Genomic DNA, 11,893 nt, shown 5'->3' on the forward strand with positions numbered 1-11,893 from the left:
ACAACAGCTCAGCGGTTGAACCCTCGCTTCACAAGCGATAGGTCGGTGGCTCGAACCCACCAGGGCACAGCCCTCTCGTGTCATGAACGATTGTTCACGCTTGGACAAGCCTAAGGGCAACACCCTTTTAGCTCAATGGTTGAGCGTTGGCTTTGAGAGCCACAGGTCGGTGGTTCGAACCCACCAGGGCACAGCCCTCTCGTTCCATGAACGATTGTCCACGCCTGGACAAGCTTAAGGGCAACACCCGTTTAGCTCAGTGGTCGAGCGCTGGCTTTGGAAGCCACAGATCGGTGGTTCATATCCACCCGGGCGCAGCCCTCTCATACCATGAGTAGTCCGCTCTCGGACTGACGTACGGGCATCGCCATTATAGCTCAATGGTAGAGCTCCGGCCTGGCAAGCCAAAGGCCAGTGGTTCGAACCCCGTTCAGGACACCACTTTCGCTGATACAGCGCATCCACCTTTGGATCATGCTCATCGAGCAAGTTGTTTCAAAACAACTGTGCGTCTATCGAGACGCTTGTGCCTGAACCTTGTTCAGCACAGCACGAAGCACCTGCTTCCTTCGGGACCATTTCCCTATCACCACGAGGTCTCTCCACCTCCTGCTCCCGCTGCGAGCACCGCTCATACGTACGAGCTGGCTGCTGCAGCCACTGGTCAAAGCCTGAGCTCAACTACTGACCTGATCGCTCCCCACTCTAGTGGGAGGCGCCCAGCGCCTGGCGACGCTGTCGCACGCCATGGTGGCGCTTCGGCACACGATGTGCCCGGTCGTAAGCGTCAGCGACGTCGGGGCAATCTTGCCGGAGGATAACCTCAAACTCCCATGAGTTCTGTGAGTGAGGGTAACCCCTCCACTTCACCAAGTACTGGGTACGGCCCTGGCGTCTACGCCACGCCACAAGGCGTTCCACTTGAAAGTGGAGCTCACCATGCTCATCGAGCAGAGCAGGAGGAGGTCTTGCCTCAGCTGGGCTCTCGCGGGGAGAGTCAGCACTTGCCGGAACGGCGTCTGCGTCCATACGACGCCGGCGTCCACGACGCGAACGTTCACGTTCACCGCCCATCGGTCGATCTCGAAGAGATGATCCACCTTGTGGATAGGTTAGAGCCACCACTGTTGACTCACAACCAGGTCTCGGACCTTAAGCGTCCAGTCGCTCAGCTGAACGTTCAGCTTGCCTTGCTCCTGCATCTCGAGCACTTCGCTCCGCGACCTGTGGCTCTGCCACATGCTGTTGATCAGCCATATGTGGATCCACCACTTGCTGTTGTTCAGCCTCCCGTGGCTCTACCACCTGCTGCCCTGCAGCTGTCCGTGGTCCAGCCACCGTTGGTGCCAACGCCTCCGCGCTCACCTGAGCAGGGTCTTGATATGGTTTAAGCAAGCCAACATAGAAGACCGGATGCGTGCGCATCTTCTTCGGAAGATTGAGCGTATACGCTAGGCCCTTCCTGGCCACGACCTTGAACGGTCCTATGAACCGAGGTCTTAACTTCGTCTTGAAGACTGCAGACACTGCATGAGTAGGTAGGTTTTTAGCGTTTAATAAAACTTGGTCACCGACCTCAAACCTCTCAACATTGCTTCTGCCCTTGGCATCTGCATGTTCCTTCTGCGTGTGTGGTGTAGTAGAACACACAAATACCGTCAGATGTGGATTCCTTACACAAACCACAACAAATCGCCGAGTTAGGTCGGCGGTTGTATGGCCTGCGCAGAGGGTGGTTCCCTCGCGGTCCGGCCCTTCCGGGACAGACGAGTGGCTCGCTTCCACTCGGTTCCGACTAACCAAGTCAGATCTCTTCCGAGGCTCCGCCGAGTTTGGTTCGGCTGAGATCGTTCACAACCCTGTGCCCTCCACCAAAGGATGGACGACGGCGAGCGAGCGCTTTTACAGGTCACCGAGCGCAGAGGCTACTCAGCTAGAAGTGTTACGGCACCCGGGCTATCCGACGTACCGGCCCGCTGAGTATGCGGGACTTTCTTTCGCGCGTAGCGAGACTTTGTCCTACCCGGACCGACCTAATCTCTTGGCGCTACCAGTCAATACCCTACAAGCTATGCCTCTCGAGTATTGACGGCAGGCATAATCCAGCCCTATGCAGGGACTTACCGGAAAAGTGTACACGTGTCTTGGACTAGGAAAATTCTGCTCTGTTATCTTCTGGGAGCCCTTTCGGCTCCCCCTATTTAATCCTATGCTTTTCATACAAATATCTAGTGAAATGTAGTCGTTTCGGATCTCTACCGACCCTTCAGCTGAGTTCAGGCGACCGTTGAGCTCAGCGGCTATCCGGATAGCATATCCGGACAGATCGCCGAGTACTTACCGTGATCCTTTGCTACTAAGCTCTGGGTTATCAAACCGAGCCGATTCTTGACCTAAAGTAGGTTGGCGTATGGTCGAATCTGAAAATCCCTACACCACAACTGCCCCGGTTATGATACGAGCCGAGCTGGTGAGTGTCTTAATCCTTCATTTGGTTCTACCACCGTTGGTCCATACTCGGCTGGTGACGTCCCGCGGCTCTCCACCACCTTCTTCGGTACGTTTGTTGCTTCCGCTGTCACTCCCTTGGCAGCTCCTTACTCCTCGCTTGTTACTCCAGCACAACTCGCGGCACCATCATTCTTCTCCAACTCCTCGTCGAGGTGAAGGCGTGCCAGCTGAGTCGATTCCCCGACCCGTCGGCACTCATGGGGTCAGCGACCGGCCTGAGGCTAGGCTGGTCGACCTGACAACTTCTCATGAGTCTGACGCGGAGTCGGCGGGGTCTTCTCGCGTACGCCTTCCTGGTCCACCGAGCTTGCCGGGCGACACCACTTCGGGCGCCACCAGTCAGCCAAGCTCGGCTGCTCCAGTGAGTCTTGACTCCCTCATGGCCAGAGTTAACGAGCAAGGGTATGAGCGCCGAGAAGAATTGACCTTCTTGGCGAGGCTCATGGCTTACGAATTTACTCGTTCCGTGGAGCCCTCCGATCCCGTGCAGCCCTCCGATCCCGTGCAGCGGCGAGCGATCTTGCATGCTGCTTCCGCGGGGGAACTGTTGGATATCTTGAAAGGCAACTACGCCGCTCATGATTATCCACAGATCATTGGCGATCTCCGAGCTGACAATCAAGCTGTTCAGGAGGAGAACCGCGCACTGACTCGGCGACTGGACTCGCTTGCTCTCAGCAACGTCGACTTGTCAACTCAGCTCTCGTCGGCTCAACAGCAAGTGTCTCGATTGGAGGCTGCTGCCACGCAGTCGGCTAATCTCCTTGCTTCACTGCGAAAGGCTGTAGCTCTGAGTGAGGCAAAACTTGCTCGGGCTATCGCAGCTGAGCAGAGCAAGGTTGACGCGGCGTTGGGTCAAGCCCAGCTCCATCATCAGCAAGTCTTGGATCGAGACGCCGAGATCGACGTCCTTCTCCGGTCAATTTCCGAGAGGGATGCGGCGTTCGTCACCCTTCAGGGCATTGCTTCCAAGCACTTCGAACAGCTGCAGGAGTCGGTGCGGTTGTACCGTTCCACCGGCACTCAACCTTTGCGGCACGCTCAGTCGGTGATCGCTGAGCAGCGGGCTGTGATCTTGCGACAGAAGCGGCTCATCCGTCGGAATGGTATTATTCCGATGCACGATCCTCACATGGCTGCTGCTGCTGGCGGTGGTTTGCAGGTTCCTGGACTTGATCCGTCCGACCTTCTCCTCAACGCCCGGCTGTGTCGTGTCTTGGAGTCTCGCTTCCCTGAGGTTCTTCACATTCCAGCCGGTGAAACTCAGCGGTTGGAGTTGATTGTTCATCCTCGCCGAGATGCTCCAGTGGCGAGTTCCGCTATTGGTCCCGGTGTGGTCTTCTCAGCTAGTCAAGCTGCTTCCGTGACTTCATCGGCAGACTCGGCTGCGGCTCCAGTCAGCTCAGCAGCGGCTACGAGCCAGCCCGAGCCGACCCTCGCACAGCTTCACCGGACACCTTTGGCGAACTTGACTTCGACTCAGCGGCTTCGACGTTATGCTAACCCCAGGTCTCCCACTGCTGCCGGTCCTCGTCATCGCTCACCGGCGCCGCATCCGCCTCAGCCGTACGCTTGTCCACTTCCCGGGGAGGATGGACACGAAGCTATCAGTGCCCTTTTGCACTCACGTTCTCCTCAAGCTACTGTATCCGATGGAGGAAGGCCACGCTCTGGAAAGTCCCGTCGTCGGACTCGGCGGAAGAAGGTTCGTCACCTTCAGCTAAGTTCTGCTACTCAGCCCGCTGTCTCTGCTCGCTCTGAAGACGACGATGACGCTTCGAGCGAGGCTGAATTCGAGCTTGAGTTGCCTGAGCCGCCCGCCGACACCGTTCCTGCGGTTGCTTCGACGACTTCGGCGGGCTCTACGTCCTCTGGTCCTCCGGTGACTTCGTCAGTCGCGGCTACTCGCCCACCGCCGATATCTTCATCCGATGTCGTGGCTTTGCTGCCTGTCCCGGCTACGAGCGTTTGTGCCCCAGGCTCGACTTCGCCCATCTCCGCTGGGTTGCCCCAGTCGAGTGCACCACTCAGCGTCGTGCTATCGGTGGTTGGGCGCTCCCAGTCGTCTTATCGGGGTCTGAGCGTATCCACCACGCCGACTGACCTAGTGACTCCGACCGTGAGTGTCCTCAGACCGTCTCTCCCTGTGACCACGGCCGTGTTGACATCCCCGTCTGGGCGCCCTATCCGGAGATCTGCTGCGACCGCCCGCACTGTGACTGATCAGCTGCTTGAGGACCTCGACGCGTCTGACGACGAGGTGTTAGGGCCTGGTGATGGTTCTGCACCGTCCACCGGCTCGACGAATCCTGCCGCTGGGTCGCTCTCGGATCCCATTTCTTTATCCGATAACTCGGCTGGCAGTCCCTCAGTTTCTGACTCAGCGGCCGAAGATGCTCCTCGTTCTGCCAAAGCGAGGAGCCTTCATGCGGCAATCTTCGGATCTGACGACGAGATGAGTGATGAGTCCTTGCCGCCGAGTGATCGCCACTCCTCGCGGCACTCATCGAAGGATTCTGGTGACGGGACGAGTTCTGCCTCTGCGCCGGCTTCGGGGAAGCAGCAGCATCGCAAACGTCGTGCCTCGTCGAGTCCTACCGGTCACCGGTCGAAGCGATCCAAGAAGCACAATAAACACAAGAAGCATCACAAGACGCACCGACACCACAAGCATCGGCAGCTTCCGTCGACTCCTGATCCAGCTCCGGCTCAATCCATTCCGGCTGCTCCTTCGCCGAGTAGGCTCCCGGTAGTGTCAATTCTCTCTCAGCCGAGTTCGACTGCCTCACGTCCGGCTTTGGTCACACTACCCAGCGCTCTTACACTCCCGCTGGCGACGTTACGGACTCGAGCCTCGCAAGCGGTGTCCAAGGATTGTCGCTTGACTCTTCACATGGCTCAACTCCGCGAGGTACCATTTATGCATTTCGGCTCAGCCCGTTGTTGGAATGCATTATTGGATACACTGAGCGGAGGGGTGCAGATGGAGCTCGTAGGAGGCAAGAGTCGTGTGCCCCCTACGCCGTGTTCTCTTGACGGCATTCGAGCTTTCATGGCCGTTTTCGATCCGAACCATCCTTGTCAGCGTCTTTGGCGGATGCTCCCTGAGCTTCCTTTCTTCTTTTCTCCGTCGATACTGGAGGAAGCTCGGCGGTGTTTGGCTTCTCAGACCCGACCTCGAACCTTGATGCAAGTTCTTGGAGATATGTGGGTGAAGCTTCGTGGTGACAGTCCCTTGGACTCGGCGGGGAGGCCCATCCAGACAGATGACCAGATGACCCGTTATTTCGTAGCTCTCTATGAGCGTCGTCATTGGATCGTCGAGTCAAGTGTGTTGATGGGTCTCCATCCTGACGTCAACCCGGCTGCCACGCCCGCTCAGCTTGCTGAGGTGTACGAGCTGTGGCTGGTGTACAAGCGCGAGCGTAAACGCCGCAGTAATACCCTGCGATCTTTGGTTGTCGCTGTCTACGACCAGCTTTACTCGGCGGTCACTCAGAAGCTCGGCGATGAACCTGCTCCTCTTGTGGACGCAGAGGTTTATTTCGATCCGTCTGTTCCCCATTACTCTCCCGTTAACCTTTCGTGGGTTCCCTCCGGGAGAGACTGGGTCCAGTGTGCTCACGATGTGGATCTAGCCGAGCCCTGGCGAGCTTGGTGGCTAACTGACCCGGCGGTCCACCCGTATAATACCTGCTTCCGCGCTCGGAACGTGGACTTCTTGGTTTTCGCTCCGCGCGGTATGGATCCTCAGATTGTTGACGACGCGATTGAAGAAGACTTCGATCTTGCCGAACAAGCGCCTCCTGCCTATGCTCCGGGTGCTCCAACTCGGCTGAATCGTCAAGGCATCCATATCTTCACTGGGTCTTCAATCGGTGAGCTCGGTTCAGATGACGAGAGTGCGTCTGACGACGACTCGGCGGACAATGGGTTGGGTTCTCCCAATCTCCGAGGCGCGTCTCCGAGTATGTCTCTGTTCGGCACCCCACTCCCCAGTGGACCGGATCCGCCCCAACCCACTTCAGCCGAGTCGGGTCCTGAGGCATCTGGTTCGGCTTCAGCTTCGTTGGCTAGCTCGGCGATGATACTTCTTGCCACGGCTGCGAATGTTGCATCTCCTTCCGCAGTTTCCCAAGGGATGACGTCTGCCACGACGCCACGCCTCCAATCGTCGAGTCCGCTGAGCTCTTCCCAGTTGTCTCCGTCGGGTTCAACTCACTTGGAGTCCGGATCGCGGACTTTTTAGTTTTCTTCTTTTGACTGGGCGTCCCGTAGGTATCGTTCAGGACTTCATTTCGTAATTATTCAGTATATGTAGTTTCGACACAGTAGCATTCCATCTCAACTCGGCCTGTGTCGTCCGCTGAGTTGGTGTAACATTTGGTGCAATAACTGTTAATCCATATCTGCAACTTTCACCATTTGCAGACGGTTTTCACGCTTCTTTTGTCGTAGATAGTCAAACAGGAGACCTCAACATGACAAATTCGACAGTGGTTCCCAAGTAGGCTCATCGTAGCCGACCCACTTAACCTTAAACTTCCGTTGTGATCGTGACGTACTCGTGGATAATGGTAGCTCATCGTCGAGAATTGCTTCGACTTCATACTGGTTCGTACTGGTGTCTGGTTCCCAGCTGTCTTCAGGCAGTAATTCTTCGTCAAAATGAAATCGCTGAGTCTCTTCGAGGTCAGCGATTAGCCTCGTCTTTAATCTTCCGCCGAGTTCGGTGACTGCCTTCAGACGTGATACATGGACCACTGGGTAGAACCTATATCCACTCTCGTCGGGTAACTCCAATTCATAGGCGAATTCTTCCACCTTCTTCTTCACCCTGAATGGTCCATGCCATCGGTGGGCTAACTTCTTGGTCAGGCCCGACTTGACTCGCTCCATAAACAACCAGACTTGATCTCCTTCTTTGAACAAGGATTTGGTGGATTCATCGCCTGGTTCTGCAACTCCATCTTCGTCATCTGCTGTGCTGGGAATGGATCTTTTCTCTTTCTTGTTTAACGCTTCGTTGTGCTCTCGAGCTCGTCGTGCTTTTTCTCGCACTTGGAACTCAGCTGCTAATCGAAGTGCCACTTCTCGTTGTCTGTTCGCTTCTCGGCGCCACTCGACTGCGTCCGCCGAGTTGACTGGGCGTCCCTGTCCACGTCGTATTGAACTCGTCATAGCCTTGAGTGTAGACATGGCGTCCCAACCATGCATCAGATAGAAAGGGGTTTCTCGCCGAGTCGAATCTCTTGAGTTGTTGATAGCGTGTACCATCTTCTCGGCGATGTCATCCCAGTCGGCTTGAAGTGGGTCTTCCACGTAGACCCGTATAGTCTGAACCATTGTCTTGACTGATTTCTCTTGTTGACCGTTGGCTTGTGGTCGGTAACTCAGCGTAGCTCTTGATCTCGACTGCATCATCTCGGAGAACTTTTGGAATACTTCACTCATAAACCTTGGATCTCGGTCGTGCCGTATCAGAGACGGAGCCCCGAACTGCCTGAAGACGCATTCCTCGAATACCTTGGCCACTTCGAGTGCCCCGGTGTCATTCATAGCCTTAGCGACAACGAATCCCGTGAAGTGGTCCTGGAACAGCAGCAGTGCAGTATTGCCCCGCTGAGTTCGAGGAAGGGGAATCACAAAATCCATTGGCACGACTTGGAATGGATGGTCCGACACCACATTTCCCGGCGAGTAACCTCTCAACTGTGGCTTGCTCTTACTGGTATTGCAGTCCTCGCAGGCCCTAGCATGTTTCACCACGTCGGCGTACAGACCAATCCAGTAGTAGTCGGCCTTGACTCGGTGATAAGTTCTGACAATGCCTTGATGCCCTCCTTCGATCGAGTTGTGGCAGTTATGAAGTATTTCGACGACCATGGTTGACGGAATCACCAATCTCAATGAGAGGTTCGGTTCGCCGAGTTCGCCCAGTCGGCGGGCTTCATCTCGGCGGTATAACAGGCCGTCTTCGCTGAGTACAAAGACTTCTGCGACTTTGCCGGCATTCTGAGCTCGACGGTGTGTAAGGTCCTCAAATTCACCTCTCAGGTACGCCTTCAGATCGGCCCAGCTGAGCTCTTCATCTTGTGCCTTCGCGATTTGTCGTCTCCGCTCAGTCTGTACCGTCACTGGATCCATTTCGTTGGCATTCTGAGCTGTCTGGGCTGACTCCATCTGCGACCCTGTTTCGACATTCGGGATCGTGTGGTTAGTCCGCCGAGTCGATGCCCTGCTGACTTGTTCGAATTCATCTCCACTGCTTTCAAACGCAGATCCTCTTGGATTTATTGACACGGCTTCGTGATCCTGACTTCCTCATCTTGCTCTAGCCGAGTCTTCATCCAGCTCGTCCTTAAAGTGAACTCGGCGTACTCGGCTACGAGTGACTGCCGTGACAATCGGTGTTTCCGCTGGGTTGTCTGTGGCGTACAGTTCTTCGGCTACTCGGTTAATCATTCTCAGTTCTTCTTTCCTATCCGTCCCGAGAATTACTCGTCCAGCTTTAGCTTCCAGTGCTTCTGTAGCGGGAGAATCAGCCGCTGCGTTATAGTGTCGCGCTATGTGTCGATACCGGACCGAGTTGAGTTGCTTCGTGAGATCCTTGTGTCGAGCTAGCTCCACTTGCAACGTTTCCTTCTTGCATGCTATCACCCCCATGGATTGCTGGATTGCAAGCCGGGAGTCACCCACGATAATCAGATCGGTTATCCCTCGGTCAAGCGCCGCCAAGACGCCATTGTTCATGCCGGTGTACTCGGCGATGTTGACTGTGGTGGACGACAGGTACGCACTCGCAGCAATCTCAATGTCCCAATTCGGAAGGCGCCACAGTATCCACGAACAACTGCCATACCCGCCGTATTTAGCCGTCTTCGCTGAGCCATCAAATGACAGCACGCATCCTGCAAAGTCAGCTGGTATTCGGGCATATAGCAGCGCTGGGTCCATTCGAACTGTCGCCGAGTTCTTGGAGGGAGGCGCCAGGTGCTTCAAGGAATCGTCGAGTCCGATAAACGGGGTTATCGACGCCTGGAGCAACTGGGCGAAGTCTACATCTCGCTCACGTACTCGCTTCACCTTCAAATCGTAGGGCGACAACATAACTGCGAAACTGACTGCACGGCCGTACAGCGACTTTGACTTAAACACCCAATCCAACGTGGAGAAACGGGTGTAGACGTGTAGCGTCTTTCCCGCCAAGAGAGTGTAGCACACTTTCAGCAACTGTAACAGCGCGACTACTTCTTTCTCCGCGGGATGATAGCCGAGTTCATTCTCCTTTAGTACGCGTCCGCAGAAGCGAACTGGGTGCAGCTTGTCGTCGTGCGGTTGCATCAATGTACTGCTCAGTGCCCACTCATTGGCGTACAACATTATATGTACTTCTTTCGCCGAGTCGAAATGACGCAGAATTGGAGCTTCTGCTACCCGTCTTTTGAGCTCGGCGAATGACGCTTTTGCTGACGCCAAGTCACCCCCAGGGCCAAAGTCCGTATCCTTGAGCTGATAGAGTACTGCTCCGTAAACAGCCAAGTTCTGGATGAATCGGCCGTAATAGTTCAGGGCACCGAGGAAAGCTTGCATCCCCTTCTTTGATTTCGGGAAGGCGAGCTCGGCGATCGCGGCTATCTTCTTCGCATTAGCGCGTATGCCACTCGGCGTAATCTCGTGCGATAGGAAATCAACCTTGAGTTGGACAAAGATACTCTTGGTAAAGCTGATGCTAACCAACATTCTGTGAACCGGGCTAGTAATCGGTCGAATGTCTCCAAGCAGGCGTCGAACGTCTCCCCTCCAAAACAGATATCATCGACAAACGACCTCCGCTTGAACACCGGAATCAAGGAAGACTGGACTGGTTCTCCGTTAGCAAACATGTCGCCGTCCGGTCCGTTGACCAGGTCTTGGACCGGATCGCAGTCAGCTTGTGATTGGTGGTCAGCTTCAAACTTCGTCAGCTGACTCTTCGTTGAATCACTACTCCGCCGAGCTCGACTCGCCGAGTTCCCGACTCGGCTTCAGCAATAGTCATTCATTCGGCAAACAACTGCCATCTTCCCTTTGGTTGAACGTATCCCCATAGAGCGTTGTCGATCAGTCGCTGGTAAATCATAGGCGCATTCTTCAATCCAAACGGCATTCGTAACCATTCAAAGTGTCCAAGTGCATAGACGAACGCTGAGATCTGCCGAGCTCGGCGTGTCATCAAGACTGCCCAGAATCCACTCGCAGCATCGAGCGAGCAAAACCACAAGTAACTCTACAATTCGGTAAGCAGGTCATCAACCAGTGGCATAGCGTATTCCATCGGCGTCGTAACCGCATTAACCAGTTTATAGTCAATGCATAGCCGAATATCCACACCATTTTCCTTGAGCACTATCACCACTGGCGAGGCCCAAGGGCTGCCCGAGAATGATATCAACCCAGCTCGAAGCAGCCCCTTCAACAACTCGTAACGTTTGCTCAAGTGGCGGAGAGGTATCCGCCAAGCTCTCTGCTTAATGGGTGCGTGTCCTTGAACGTCTGAGCGATGCGTTCATCCGCTACTACTGCTCGCAGTTCACGCAGACGGCACTGTCGCGCTACTACTCCGCCAAGCGGGAACGAAATGAACATCTGTGCGACTACATAAACAGGCTGAACGGCTACGCTCGGACCGCCCGTCTACACTTGAGAAGAGTGGTCGCGACGCGGAAGAACACGTACAGCAATTCCTGGCAACATGCGACGATGACAAGCTAGCGGAGAGTCTCTACCACGCTCGAGTCGCCGACATTCACGAGCTCGAAGAGATCATCGGAAATGCTCTCAAGGGCAAGGAGAGAATGACCAAGCGTGACAGTGAGTACCGATACTTCAAGAGTCGTGATACGCGACGCGACGATGGGTACGACCGCAACAACCGGCGTGATGACCGTCGCCGCGATGACAACCGCAACAAACCAAGAGTGACACTCATTGAAGCCACGGTGGACGACCTACTAGCTGAATGAGAAGGTCGTGAAGCTGCCCAAGGGGGTACCGAGGATTCAAACGAAGATCCGAACGCTTACGACGATGTCCAAGATGAGTACAACGATTTTCAGCCTGATAATACGGACGGGTCGTTAGTTTCCTTATTTGTGTTGGAAACTCAGTGTCTGCAATATTGGTTCGCGTCACGTATACTCCCCCATACTTTTGGCTGGAGCGGTCTGAGGTATCACCTTTTGCGTCCTCCCTCAAAACACCCATGATTATAGCTGTAGCGATGTCAGAAAGATCTACCACGAAGGGAGAACTCCCATAATTCGGAGGCGGCTTTCGAGGCATGGTACGCTTAGGGAAAAAGTGGTTTTGCTAAGGGCAGCAGAAATATAGCTATGATTAG

General features: G+C 55.1%; 1 pseudogene across 1 annotated transcript; it reads left to right on the plus strand.

Moving 5' to 3' along the window:
• Positions 1 to 366: 366 nt before the first annotated feature.
• PITG_25917 lies at positions 367 to 438 on the plus strand (annotated as a pseudogene). The gene has a single exon. The product of its transcript is annotated as a tRNA-OTHER (tRNA).
• The last annotated feature ends 11,455 nt before the right edge of the window (positions 439 to 11,893 follow it).

This window comes from Phytophthora infestans, genomic scaffold (assembly GCF_000142945.1).
Source record: "Phytophthora infestans T30-4 supercont1.6 genomic scaffold, whole genome shotgun sequence".
Classification (NCBI taxonomy): Eukaryota; Oomycota; class Peronosporomycetes; order Peronosporales; family Peronosporaceae; genus Phytophthora; species Phytophthora infestans.